The 15,492-nt window shown below is 37.3% G+C and overlaps 1 non-coding gene across 1 annotated transcript; it reads right to left on the bottom strand.

The window, feature by feature from the left end:
* Nucleotides 1–12,408: 12,408 nt before the first annotated feature.
* LOC123955856 lies at nucleotides 12,409–12,515 on the bottom strand. Its single transcript, XR_006821400.1, has one exon. It is a non-coding gene; the product is annotated as a U6 spliceosomal RNA (small nuclear RNA).
* Between the last annotated feature and the right edge of the window lie 2,977 nt (nucleotides 12,516–15,492).

The raw sequence follows: 15,492 nt of genomic DNA, 5'->3' as shown, positions 1-15,492 counted from the left end.
TCTTCTTGGGCTTCCAGGCCACCCTGAACGTGTAATTCCCCTGGCAGAGAACCAGAGAGACAGTACCATGAGCTAAGGCCTTTGCAAGCGCGTAAGCACATCAGGCCTGAAGACAACACATTGGCTTAAGTTCACGGCCAAGCCCAGAGTCAAGGGACAAAGAGAGTGGTCTGCACATGGCCCAAGGGATGGGGAATGGATATATGTAATGCATAATGTGATTGACATAGTTGTATTGTGAATGTACATCTTCTCCAAGGGAATTGCCCTCCTATGAATAATGCTGAGTGTCTGGGGGACTCATGCACTGTGTTAATGCCATCATAATGGTACTTCTTGTCACTATGTCAAGAGAAAAGCAACTGCATCATTTCCATGGGAGATCTTTAGGGTTCACACAAACACGTGGATCTTAGAGACTCTATTTCACTGAGTCATCATAGCCATGTTGTAATCATCATCCCCATTGTATGGGTGTAGAAACCGAGACTTGTTCACTGTTGGCAAGTGTAGTCATCAGAGCTGAGCCCCAGGAGGTATTAGCCCATGGCTCATGTCCTCTCCGTGCATGGTTCCTTGTACCATAAAGGCCAGCTGATTTGACTATTCCTCTAGCTTTTTGTAGACCCTCAGATTTCAGTCTCCACAACTGTCTCAGCTTCACTTTTTGTTTTTGTTTTTTGTTTTTTTTGAGAGGGAGTATGGACTGATTTACAATAATGCATTCATTGAACAAGTATTTGTTGGAGATCTATTATGTGACAGGCATTGTTCAACTTGCTGCGGTTATGGGAGCAAACAAGCAAAGAAAATCCTCTATTTGAAAAAAAAAAAAAATCCTCTGTTTGAGGATGTTACCTTCCAGCGAGGAAGGCAGATTATATACAAGTAAGTGAATAAACAAAACTAGATTTATGTTGATTTAATTATTTATAAGTATACTGTATATTATTGAATATGTAAGCACATATGTTTTTATTATGTGTGTATATGAATGTGTGTTCAAAAGTGGGAAAGAGACATACAGAGACAGAGAGAGAGAGAGAAAAGTTCTGTAGAAAATAAGTCAGGATAGTCCTAGGAGTGCTACTTTAGACAGGCCATTTGTCAGGAAAACTGTTACCAAGAATGGGACAACTGAATGAACCTGAGTGGTACTGGGGATTCGTACCTCGGGCAGAGCTCTCCAGGTGTGGGAAATGGGACGTGAGAAAGGCCTGAGCTGGAAATCACTTCTTGTGTTGGAGCGGGAGGTTCTAAATGTGGGCTCCCTAAACAAGGATGGCAGGGTCGCCACCATTGGGGGCCCCCCTGGGCAGGAAAATTTGGGGCCTCTACCTCAATCTACTAAATCAGAAACTCTGGAATTGTGGCCTGGGGGATCCTGATGTTACAGAATGATTGGGGAGTGCCATGTTTGAAGAAGAACGAGTGGGAAGCTTTAAGCAGTAAGCCTTTGCTGTATAAGGGATAGCTTTCCAAGACTCTCATAAGGACTGAACTCTACGGACCACATGTATTTTTTCCCTCATAGGGCATAGTCTATCCACATAAAGATAACATGTGCACATTCATAATGGCTGTATACATAAATAGTCTCTTTCTACGTATTTCTATATATTTGGTATACAAAATGAACCATGTTAACAATGACTATTTGCATATGTTGTAAACAAGTTATGCCTGCTGGATTTACCATAAATGCTGATGACAAAAATTCACTATAAATGGGTGAGTTGTAAGGAAAATATTGACTTTATTCCCTGATTGTAGCATTAAAAAGAGTCAATGTGCAATATAAAAACTTACATTATGGAAACAAACTGATCATGGATAGATGTTTGTGTGTGTTCAACAAGAAAGGAAATCACATTCTTAGATCTTGCAAGGGATTTGTGTAGTTTAATAAGCACATTAAACAGATTAAATGAGCACATAAGCCCTGGGGACTTTTGCTTACAACCAATAATTTTAATTGGAACTTAAATGAATTATCCAATGCCAAGACAACCACATCCCTTTATATGGTCACTATGGCTGGCTGCCCTCTGAAACAACTGTTTTCCTTAGTTTCAAAACCAGAGCTAGGACCCTATAATTTCATCAGGCAAGTTTATTTCCTAAAGGATGCCAACGGTAAGACTCTCCAAGGAAAAAGAGTCAAAGAACACAGAAGCCACCCTGACAGTGTTAGCGAGAAATAATTGATCCAAGTTCCATGACAATGCAAATGATTTGGGGGTTTTACTGGTTCTGAAGCAAGTGTCAGAGAGTACCAGAAAAGCTACCATAGCAGCTCTTCAAATCATGTCTCAGGTTCTGAATGCTTACTGGCTGCGTTCTTGCAAGAACGTAGATGTGCCATTCTGCAAGAGAAGTCGCGTCCATTAACAACATGCCTGTGATCCTCTCTTGGAGCAACCTAACCTTCTTTTCAAATAATTCCCCTGGAACAGCCTCAGCCCTCTTTTCTACCCTTAGTTGGTTTGTATTTACATAATCCATATCTAAGCTGGTTTGCTCAAATTTACTTTGTAACTTCCTGTGGACATATTTACAAGGAAATGTATTTAATGCAAATAATCAATATTTTGGAACAGGCATGACCTCATTTCTCCAGTAACAAGATAATACTAACTTAACTGCTATAGTGAGACTGGGTAATTCTCTTTCAATAATGACCAAAAAAGAAAGAAAGAAAATAAAAATACCTCTTCCAACTCATGGAAAGGGAGTAGAAACCAGTTTTGATCCATAGATGAGTATTACTAGCATATTATTTTTAAAATCTATACAGAAAGACATTACATTCTGTATCATTTTGTTCTAAACGTGTTCCTTAGGCTGTGGTTGCTCTATGTTTTTACTTTCCCCATTAACCTGATTAAAATGGACAAAGACTTTGACATCTCACCAAAGAAAATATACTGATGGCAAATTACATATGAAAATGTGCCCCACACCAGATACAACTACACACCTATGAGAGTGGCCAGAATCTCAAATGCCGACGACAAATGCTGGTAGGGATGTGGAGCTGAGCGACTCCCACATGTTGGTAGGGACTGCAAAAGTGTACAGCCACTCCCAAAGACTGTTTCTTACAGAACTGAACATGCTCTTACCATACGATATAACAATCATACTCCTTGCTATAGATTCCCAGGGGCTGAAAACTTGTGTCCACACCAAAACCTGCACACAGATGTTCATGGAAACTTTATTCATTAATTGCTAAAACCTGAAAATGACCAAGATGTCCTTCAGTAGGTGATGGATAAAGAAATTGTGATCCATCCAGACAATGGAATATTACTCAGTGCTAAAAGGAAAAGAGCCACCAAGCCATGAAAAGACAGGGAGAAACCTTAAATGCCTATTACTAAGTGAAAGAAGCCAATCTGAAAAGGCCATATACGGTGTGGTTCCAACTATATGACATTCTGGAAAAGTCTGAACTATGGAGATGGTAAAAAGGTCAGTGCTTTTCAGGAGTGAGGGGTGGGGTGCAGATGAATAGGCAGAGCACAAAGGATGTTTAGTGTAATTTAAATACTCTATGTAATATTATAATGAAGGTTATTGATTTGTCCTAAACCACAGGATGCACTACATCAAGAGTGAACACTAAGTCAACTATGGACTTTGGGTGATCATGATGTGTCACTGTAGGTTCATCCTTGGTATTTAATGTACCATTCTTTTGAGTGATGTTGATAATGAGGTAGGCTATGCATGTTTTAGGACTAGAGGGTCTTATGGAAAAATCTCTGTAATTCCCTCTCAACTTTGTTGTAAACCTAAAACTACTGTAAAAAAAATTCTTTAAAGAAAACCAAAAATAAATATTTGTACTTTGTTTTCAGAAAGCAATCAAAATTTAAATTAAAAAAAATATATCAAATAACATCAACAATATGAAATACATTGAAATACATCTGAAAAAGATGTATAAGACTTTAAAAATGAAGACAGTAAACATGACAGAGAAATTATTAGGAAATAGAACCCCTTTTCCATGCGTTGGATAAGTCAATATTAAGACATCAGTTCTTTCTGAATCCATTCAATTGAATTGAAATTCTATTCAATACCAATTAAAATTCCAACATGCATATTGGTAGAATTTAAAAAGTGATTTTCTGTTTTATATAGATTTTCTGTTTTATATAGAAATGTAAAGACATAGAATAGTCAAACCAACAGATAAAAAGAAAGAAAAGTTGGAGGACCTACAATGCCTGATTTCCAGACTTACTATAAAGCCACAGTGATCAAGACAATGTAATATTGGTATAAATATGGACAAACAGATAAATGGAACAGAAGTAGACACACATAAGGGCAACTCAACTTCAACAAAGTGAAAAGGCAATTCAGTGAAGAAAGGATCATCTTTTCAACAAAGGTGCTGAACAATTGTGTATCTCTATGTGAAAAAATAAGCTTCAACCCATATTTCACACAGTATACAGAAATTAATGAAAAAATGGTGCATGAAGCTGAATATGAAGCCTAAAACTATGCATTTTCTGAAAACATCTTTGTTCAAGCCAAGGCTCAACCAAGGTTGAACAATTTTCAGAAATGGTACATTTAAGAAGTGATAAATTTTACTTTCTCTAGTGAACGAAAAGACAATCCACAGTCTGGGAAAATATTTTTTCAAATCATAGATCTGATAGAAATCATTTATCCAGGATATACAGAGAATACTTCAAACTCAAAAATAAGAAAACAAACATGGAAAAAGTAAAAAAAAAAAAAAAAGTAAAAAGATTTTGAGCAGATACTATAGCAGGAAGATATATGATGGCATATAGAAACATGTTCAACATTGTTAGTTATTAGAAAATGCAAATTAAGCCCATGCTATATGCCTCTTCACACTTACTAAAAAGTGAAAGTAAAAGAAAAAAATAGAAAGGAAAGGAGAGGAGAGGGAAGAGGAGAAGAGTGGTAAGGAGAGGGAAGAGGGAGGGAAAGAAGCAAGACAAACCAATCACAGCATGTTCCAAAGAGGTGAGGGAGAGTACCGTAAGTCACTACCATGGAATTAAATGTCGAACTGCTTTGGGAGGGATCACAGGGAAGAAACTTCTGAAAGATCACTGTGAGCATGCTCCTTGTCTCGATTGTGGTGATGACCTTACAAGTGTACCCTTAAGGCCAGTGTGTCAAATGGTATATTTAAACAGTACAGTTTATTGAATATCAACTATACCTGAATGAAGTTGTTAAAATTGTATAATAAAGAGAGTAAGTCAGAGAAATGAAGCCTCTTTTATAAACTCATCCTAAGATTTATTCTTCAGTTATTGGAGTTTAGCAAGATGGCTTGAGAGAATATAACCAAATATAAACCCTTACTCTTATTTACGAAAAGTTCCTGGCACAGTTTGTATAATCCCTACTCATTTCAGCTGATATTTTTAAAATTAACATATTAATTTGCCTACATTATATTATTTTTAACTCAATGCTTTCTTCTAATAAGCTACCATATTTTCTTTATGGTTATTTTTTCATGGATAAAATTGAATACTGTCATATCATATTTGACTATCATCTTTTCCCTTGTGAACATCAAATCTAATTATTTGTTATTTGCATTTAAAATAATTATTTTAAAATGTACTCTTGCCTAAGCAGTTTGAAAATTAGTCCTCTGAAAATTAGTCCTTTGAAAATTAGTCCTTCTGTTTTACATAAGTTTCTCCCTTGTGTGTTGGATATATGTTATTCTATAGTATAATGAGTTAAAAGGGAAATACACAATTAACCTGTATGTGTTCCTATGAAACACAGGCACTGAGAGATACGTTTGACTCTTGTACTGCTGGAATGGGGGATAGAGACCTTCCATGAACACTTCCAGTTCCCATCCATTTCTTTAAAGTCCCAGGAATGGTTTAGGCTGGTCAGAGACGCAAATTTATTAATGCATGGAGTTACTATGCCTTGATGGCATGAAAGCTTGTTCCACGCTCCTTTTTGCTGTGTTCTGGTTCATAAGACATTCTGTTGGCTTCTGTCCTCAGAGAGGAACCCACATTGGGGTGAAGGTCCTGCCTTCTCTCTCTTTCCTCTGTCTGCAAAGAGGTCAAGGTAGCTTCTAGTGCAAGTTTTCTTCTAATTCAAGGTGGAAACATAAAAAGTCCCATTTTGGTTTCCCAACTTACACATGTCCTCCAAAGCAGGGTTTACCAGAAAGAAAACAAAATAAAACAAAACTCGTTTTTCAGTTCTTTATAAACTGGACTTCAGTTTATACTTTAACTTCAGTTCTTTGTATTTTGGACTTTTATTTGTAGCAATCTCAAAGGGAAAGGAGATGGTCTTAAATCTTTAACATTTTTTGATAAATCAAATATAATCATTACTATGGACAAATGGTGACCCACCTGAATTAAGGGGGAAAAATGTGTATTTTTTCTGTGACTTCCACTGTGCTGTGTGCTGTACATGTGCTGGATTTTACTGTAACAAGTGTACCGTGCTGAGAAATATGTTTTCTAGAATCACCTTCTCAGTATTGTTTCAGGTAACAATGAATCAAAGGAGGAACTTGTATAGGACGTTGGGAAGACTTTCATAGTCAGGTTGGGAGAGCTGACACAGATATGCCTGGGCAGGCACTCCTCCATCCATTTCACCTCTTATTCCTGACAGCCAACCCTGCTACAACAGCTCCCAGGCTATGGACCAGCAGAGATGGGGAAGCCGTCTCTCACAGAGCAACAGCCCTCTCCAAGGCTCCCATCACCATCCTACCTCCACAGCTAGCTAGAAGTATATGGCTCCCAGATTTCCCTGCAAACATCAGCTGTGTCTGCCTGAACCAGTAGACTCATGCTGGTTAGAATGACCCCTCAACACTCTAACTCCCCCTCCTTATGCTTGACCAGCCTCTTCCACAGGTTTTTAAAGTCTAAGCCCTCTTCAAAACTTCTTATCCCACATTCCAGGCGTCAGTTACTACATGCAGATGCTAAGACACTGTTCTGAAACAGTAATAATTACCTCCATGTTTACAGATTTGAGATTTTTGACAGATTTTGCTGGGACAACTCACCTTTGCTCCACAAACCTATCTGGACCCTCAATCAGAATATCTCAAAAGTCTAGGGCCAGGAATACTTGGGGACTACTCTGTTAGGCACCTGTCTCCTTTCATGGAACCTTAGGTCCCACCAGGTTGTATCTCTCACTGCTTGTTGGGTCTCCAAGAGTTACTTTTTCAAGTAAGAGGAAATGGAAGTCACCAATATCTTGAGGCCTGACCCAAAACCTAGAAGCGTAACTAGTATAGCCCTGTTTCTAGGGGTCAAAGCAGTTCACAGCAGACCCACATTCAAGAGGAGCAACATAAATCCAAACTCTGAAGGAGAGCAGTGTCTAAGAATTTGTGACCATTTTTAATCTGTCACATTTCATTACAGTGGTCTGCATCAACAGAGTTTACAGAAAGTTCCATAAAGAGTCAAGAATCAAACCAACTTCCCATAGAATAGGGAGCCCGTCTTGAGAAGTTCGTAAACTGAGAGCCTGGCAGCATGCTGTCCACATTTACAAATGTTCTCATTTCATGACAGTCATTGGAATCCGCACAGCAATATTTTTTAGAGATCAAAATATTTGGGGTAGAACACATTAACTTGTTCCCAGCCGTACAATTCGCAGAAGAAATGGAACTTGAGGACAGTCCTATCAGGCAGCAGAACTTTCTTCAATCAGTCCTTCAGCAGAGACTTTGCATCATATTTGCAGCACACCATTTCCTAAATAACCTTCAGGCTTCATCCTTTCTTGAGCAGGAGGACATTTGTACCTACAGAAGGAATCCTCTGAAAATAAATGCATGCCATTTTCTCTACCTGCAGAAGACTAGGCAGAGGTCATTTCCTCTCAGTCTCAGACACAGGTGTCCCTGTCTGTGGTGCATGCAGATACCTCCAAGCAGTGAGGGCCTCCTGCCTCCCACTCCCTTTCCATTCCCAGGAGACAGGTGGCTTTCCACCTGGGCAAACTCAGGGTGTGTGGAGGAGGTGGTACACAAGGTCACTCAATGTGATATTCAGTGGATTTGATGCTTACACCTCTGATTTGGTAGTAAAGAACTATATTAACCTTCTAGGCTTCCCTGGTTAAGAGGAAGAAGATGACAAAAGTAACTTGATAGCATTATTGTAATATTAATTTTTATCAGATAAGATTTGCTTTGAGTGTGAGAGCAGAGGGATGGCTTTCCTGATGTTTTTTCAATGAATCGCTGGCAAGGGTGGATGCATTACTGTGATTGACTGACTCTAATCTCTGGAATGTATATTCAGAAGATAGCTACAGGGGCTGCTCTACTTCTCCTTCATGGTACTGAGGCTAAAGTGAGGTGCCCACACATTACAAGGTCTTTGGTAAAATTCTGCAATATCATCAAGCAGTAGCTGTATGGAAACATATCCACAATGTCACTGGAACCAAGATCAAGACAATACAATTTACTCTCTGGAAGGAATGGATGCATTGAATCAGATAAATCTCATTCCTATAGAATTTTACAACTTTGGCTAAAATCCATTTCAGTCTCAAGATACAGAATGTTTCAACCAATTATTTGTGTCATGCATGGTGACTGTTAAGTACTTTTAAAAAATTCTTTATTTCAATTCAGTGTAGTTAATATATACTGTATTATTAGTTTCAGGGGTAGAATTTAGTGATTCATCAGTCTTCTATAATAGCAAGTGCTCATTACATCAAGTGCCCTCCTTAATGTCCATCACCCATTTACCCTATCCCCCCAGGCACCTCTCCTCCAGCAACCCTCTGTTTGTTTCCTAGAGTTCAGTGTCTTTTATAGTTTGCATCCCTCTCTTTTTACATCTTATTTTATTTTTCTGTTCCTTCCTATATATTCACCTATTCTGTTTCTTAAATTCTACATATGAGTGAAATCATATACTATTTGGCTTTATGCTTAGTATAACACCCTATAGTTCCATCTTTATCCTTGCAAATGGCAGATTACATTCTTTTTGATGACTGGATAATATTCCATTATATATAAATCTATATAGATATACATATATATATCTATATATCAATCACATGTTCATTATCCATTCATCTGTCAATGGACATCTGGGGTCTTTCCAGAGTTTGACTATTGTGGACATTGCTGCAATAAACATTGAGGTGCATGTGCCCCTTTGAATCACTATGTTTGTGTCTCTGGGGTAAATCCCTAGTAGTGCCATTGCTAGGTCATAGGATGGCTCTATTTTTAACTTTTTGCAGGCCTCCATACTATTTTCCAAGTGACTGTACCAGCTTGCATTCCCAACAACAGTGTAAGAGGGTTCCCTTTTCTCCGCATCCTCACCAACATCTCTTGTTTCCTAAATTTAGATATTCTGATGGTGTGAAGTCATATTTCATTGTGATTTTTATTTGTATTTCCCTGATGCCCTATTATATGGAGCATTTTTTCATGTGTCTGCTGGCCATTTGTATTTCTTCTTTAGATAAATGTCTGTTGATGTCTTCTGCCCATTTCTTGACTGGATTTTTATTGTTTGGGTGTTGAATTTGATAAGATCTTTACAGATTTTGGATACTAGCCCTTTATCTGGTAAGACATTTGCAACTATTTTTTCCCGTTCTGTAGGTTGTCTTTTCATTTTAATGACTATTTTCTTTGCTGTGCAGAAGCTTTTTATCTTGATGAAGTCCCAATAGTTCATTTTTGCCTTTGTTTCCCTTGCCTTTGGAGATGTGTCTAGCAAGAATTTGCTGTGGCTAAGGTCAAAGAGGTTGTTGCCTGTATCTTCCTTTAGAATTTTGTTGGATTATTGTCACATTTAGGTCTTTCATCCATTTTGAATTTATTTTTGTGTATGGTATAATAAGATGGCCCAGTTTCATTCTTCTTCATGTGGCTGTCCAATTTTCCTAAACCAGTTGTTGAAGAGAATGTCTTTTTTCCATTGGGTATTCTTTTGTGCTTTGTCAAAGATTAGTTGACCATAGAGTTGAGGGTCTGTTTCTGGGATCTCTATTCTGTTCCATTGATCTATGTGTCTGTTTTTGTGCCAGTACCATACTGTCTTGATGATTACAGTTTTGTAATATAGCTTGAAGTCTGGAATTGTGATGTAGCCAACTTCGGTTTTCTTTTTCAATCTTCCTCTGGCTATTCGGGGTCTTTTCCAGTGCCATACAAATTTTAGGATTATTTGCTCCAGCTCTGTGAAAAATGTTCATGTTGTTTTGATAGGGATTGCATTGAATGTATAGATTGCTTTGGGTAGCATAGACATTTTAACAATATTTGTTCTTCCAATCCATGAGCATGAAAGGCTTTTCCATTTCTTTGTGTATTCCTCAGTTTCTTTCATAAGTGTTCTACCGTTTTCAGAGTATAGATCCTTTGCCTCGTTGGTTAGGTTTATTCCTAGTATCTTATGGTTTTTGGTGCAGTTGTAAATGGATCAAATCCTTGATTTTTTTTTTTTTAAAGATTTTATCTATTTATCTGACAGAGAGATCACAAGTAGGCAGAGAGGCCGGCAGAGAGAGAGGAGGAAGCAGGCTCCCTGCGGAGCAGAGAGCCCGATGCGGGACTCGATCCCAGAACCCTGAGATCATGACCTGAGCCGAAGGCAGCGGCCTAATCCACCGAGCCATCCAGGCGCCCCAGGTGCGCTCCATTTTCGTCTGTCCTTCTCGCTTGATTTTTCTTTCTTCTGCATCACTGTTAGTGTATAGAAATGCAACTGACTTCTGCGCATTGATTTTATATCCTGTGACTTTGCTGAGTTGCTGTGTAAGTTCTAGCAAGTTTTGGGTGGAGTCCTTTGGGTTTTCTACATAGAATATCATGTCATCTGCGAAGATAGAGAGTTTGACTTCTTCTTTGCCTACTTAGATGTTTTTTGGTATAGTTTTCTTGTCTGATTGCTGAGGCTAAGAGGCTAAGACTTCCGGTACTGTGTTGAAAAACAGCAGTGATAGTGGGCATCCCTGTTGTGTTCCTGACCCTAGGGGAAAAGGTCTCAAGTTTCCTCTGTTGAGGATGGTATTCACAGTGGGTTTTTCATATATGACTTTATGATATTGAGGTATATTCACTCTATCCCTACATGGCAGAGAGTTTTTATCAAGAAAGAATGCTGTATTTTGTTCAGTGCTTTTTCTGCATCTATTAAGAGGATCATAAGGTTCTTTTCCTTTCTTTTATTAATGTGGTATATCACATTTGTGATTTATGGATGTTGAACTACCCTTGTAGCCCAGGAATAAATCCCACTTGATTGTGGTGAATACTCCTTTTAATGTACTGTTGGAGCCTATTAATGAGTATCTTGGTGAGAATGTTTGCATCCATGTTCATCAGGGATATTACAGGGTCTGTAATTCTCCTTTTTAGTGAGGTCTTTGGATTGGGGATCAAGGTAATGCTTGCTTCCTAGAATGAGTTTAGAAGTTTTCATTCCATTTTTGTTTTTTGAAACAATTTCAGCAGAACAGGTATTAATTCTTCTTGAAATATCTGGTAGAATTCTGCTGGGAGGTCATCCCACCCTGGATTCTTTTTTATTGGGAGATTTTTGATTACTGGTTCAATTTTTTTGCTACTTATGAGTCTGTTCAGGTTTTCTATTTCTTCCTGTTTCAGTTTTGATAGTTTATATGTTTCTAGGAATGCATCCATTTCTTCCAGTTGCCTAATTTTTTGGCATATAATTGCTCATATTATTCTCTTAAAATTGTTTGTAGTTTTTTGGCATTGGTTGTCATCTCTCCTCTTTCGTTTATGGTTTTATTTACTTGGATTCTTTCTCTTTTCTTTTTGATAAGTCTGGTTAGGGATTTATCGATCTTATTAATTCATTCAAAGAACCAGCTCCTAGTTTCCTTGATCTGTTCTACTATTTTTTTTTAATTTCTACATCATTGATTTCTGATCTAATTTTATTATTTCTCTGCTCCTGCTGGATTTAGGCTTTATTTGCTCTTCTTTCTCCAGCTCCTTTAGGTGTAAGTTTAGGCTGTGTATTTGAGATTTTTCTTCTTTCTTGAGGAAGGCTTGTATTGCTATATACTTCCCTCTTTGGACCACCTTTGCTGTATTCCCAAAGGTTTTGTACTGCCATGTTTTCATTTTCATTTGTTTCCATTTATTTTTTAAATTCTTTTTTAGTTTCCTGTTTGACCCATTTCATTCTTTAGTAGAATGCTCTTTAGGTATTTGTTGTCCTTCCAAGTTATTTCTAGTGGTCGACTTCAAGTTTTAAAACATTGTGCCTGAAAAGATGCATGGTATAATCTCAATCTTTTTATACTGCCCGAGACCTGATTTGTGACCCAGTATGTGATCTGTTCTGAAGAAAGTTCCATATACATTAAAAAAATATGGAATGCTTAACGAATTTGCGCGTCATTCTTTCATAGGGGCCATGCTAATCTTTTCCATACTGTTCCAGTTTTAGTAAATGTGCTGCCAAAGTGAGCACTGTTGTATCCTTTTTAACTTAAATTTTCTGACATATTTTATCTAAAATATTGAGACCATCTTGTCTATTTTTTGTTTTAAATCCTGTTTTTGTTTTTTGTTCATCTTTGTTTTGTCAAATAATAGTTTAATTCAAAGCAAACAGTCAGAGAAGAGTAAATTGCAGTTTTTTCCTTCCCTTGAATTAAATTATAAGTGGTGAATTTTCAAGTGTTTGCCCTGGTGTTTGACCTTCAGTAACTATAAAGCAGATACCGAAACATTAACTCATGCATAAAGACAGTTTATACAAATTACAAAGAAATTTCTGCCAAATGATACATTTGGAAGTGGACACTTTCCTGTTGGTGTTGGAGTTTAAGTCCTGTCAGGAAGATGTCACCTGACCTTGGCCTTTCTTTTCCATATCCTGGAATCAATTCTGTTATGACATCATTAGTTGTGCAGCAAAAACTGCTAAACTTTGGAGTGAGCTCTGTATACTACATGCCAAAGGAATTTCATATGTTTTGTAATTGGAATTTAGTGAAGAAAGATTTTACTTCATTATTTTCTTAATTTTATCATCATAAAACAAATAAATGCTTCCATATCACTAAAGAGTCAACACTAAGAAGGAAATTTTAAGACACTTTGAAAGGCAGGTTTGTTTTAGTATGTTATTAATGAAGCCAAAGAACTTCCTAAAACCCTATACTTTTACCAATTTTCCTTCACCTGGAGAAAGTAAGGTTAATAAGCTCTTATGACTTGTTCCCCAACATTGGCTGTTTCCCTCATTTGCCATAAGGGAGTTTAGAGAGTGAGCATTTGCTAACACACACTATTGGTCTTGGTCACACAGGATTAACTGGGCGCTTAAGACAAACAATATACAAGCAAAAGTTTTGCTAATTTTTATATTTGCAGGGCATTAGAAAAATGGCAACATATAGGTGATTCTATAGATTAAAAGGTAGGTTGACTGTTTAACAACTTGAGTCATAAATATTCAGTATCATTAACTTCTCTTATTACCAATGAGAAGTGATTTATAAAATATAATCTGAACAACAATGTGTTTTAGGCCTAAGTGACTCATTTTATATTTTCATTAATTAATAGTGAATCCTTGCTTTAAGGCATATTCATAGTTCTGATTTTGTTATCTTTCCTTGATCAAAGAAGGAAGTTTATATCTTTTGTTTCCTATTTTCTATGGAGAAAAGAAAGACATTTTTTAAAAGATTCCATAAACCCTTATAAGCTGCATGGGAAAATTTTTCATCACCCTCAATCTCAATATAGTTGGATAACTATAAATTGGAGGTGACAGTATATTCCTCTAGAGTTTTTTTGGTGAATAAAATGAAATATACCCAAAGATAAAGTGCTTAGAACAGTTTCTGGAGCAAAGTAGTAACAATTATTAAATCATTAAAATAATAACAGCCATTCTTTTTGTTACATTATGTATTATCCTCTTATTTGAATATACATTATGTATTATCCTCATATCCTTTTATTTCAGGAGAATTACGACTGGTTTTAGTACCATATGTAGAAATTCTTCTCCTTTGCAATCTGTCTTTTTATCTTAAAGCCTGTGAACTGTGTAATGATGACATTTGCATGAGAACCAGAACTCTTAAAGCCAGGTTGATGCCCCAACCCCCACCCCTCAAACATATTTATACAACACAGGCTAGAGTGTTTTACCGTAGCAAAGATATCAACATTTCAGGGATTTCACAAGACAGTAGTTTAGCTCTTGCTCACACAAAGTCCACCGTAGACTCTACAGAAGCTGTAAGCTATAAGCTGTGAGCCAACAGCCAATCTGCACTGATGTCATTGTTGTCTTTCACAATGGCGCTAACTCACTGTATCACCATCAATTATTACCATCTCTTCCCAACGTCCAGTTCAGTAATTTAATGTTAGTAGCTTGAAATCTTATTCATTTACACCTCAGAAATCAGCAAAAGCTACTAGAGTTGTGTTTTCTTGTTTCAGAAAGCTGGTTGCTGAACACTTATAATACTCTTTACATTAATAATCACTTTCATGAGCTTCCTTGCAAAGTAAGATCATGGAAATTCCCAAACTGGCTTTTGAGTGCTTCCAGCTAGAATATAAATGATTCAAATTAAGTAGTGAAAGTTATGGAGGTACTGTTTTAGATGGAGTGAATAGGGAAGACCTTTCTGCAAGGAATGAAATTTAAGTAAAGAGGCAGTTCATGTGGCCAAAGGGGAAACAGCAAATACAAAGACTCTGAAGTATATTTGAGAAACAGTGGGGAGTTGGCACTGTTGGAGAATTATTTGAAGAGTGGTCAGAGATGAAGTCAGAGAAGTAGCTAAGAGTCAGTTCCTGTAGGGTTTTGTGTGCCTACGTAAGAAATTTGGACCTTATTTTAAGTGAAATGAATATCCACCGAACAGTGTGGAGAAGGGCAATGACATTATGTGACTGCAGATTTTTAACCACCACTTATAGCTGTCCTTTTAAAGAATGATGTCTCTGTTTCTGGATGAAGCAATGGCAGGATGGTAAGTATGATTTCCTGAGCAGCAAACACTGTAGGAAGAAAAGGGTTTGGAGGGCACAAGTGCAGGAAATTCACAAGCTTTGTACCTGTCGGACCAAGATCTGAGTGTTGTGCAGAAATAGGAAACTGTAAGATATGTTGATATATTTTATTCATATATGTTGACCTACTTTAGTCTGAGCAATACACTGTGATGAGAATAGAAAATATAAAGATGTTGAACATTTGTGTGAGGGGCAAGATTTGTATGCAGTATATTTAAGACAATTTCCTACAGTGACCTTCACAGAAAAGGAAAAAGATTGAAACCAATAAGCTTGCAGTGGCTCTGGGGCCATTCAATCAGGATAATAGACTATTTCAGATATGTCCTTGAATAAGTGTGCAGAATGATTCACTTTGTGAAAGAATGCATCCACACCTGAGGTTTGGGCTCTGACTAGTA

This window comes from Meles meles, chromosome 13, assembly GCF_922984935.1.
Source record: "Meles meles chromosome 13, mMelMel3.1 paternal haplotype, whole genome shotgun sequence".
Lineage (NCBI taxonomy): Eukaryota > Metazoa > Chordata > Mammalia > Carnivora > Mustelidae > Meles > Meles meles.
This window is presented reverse-complemented; position numbering and strand designations above follow the sequence as displayed.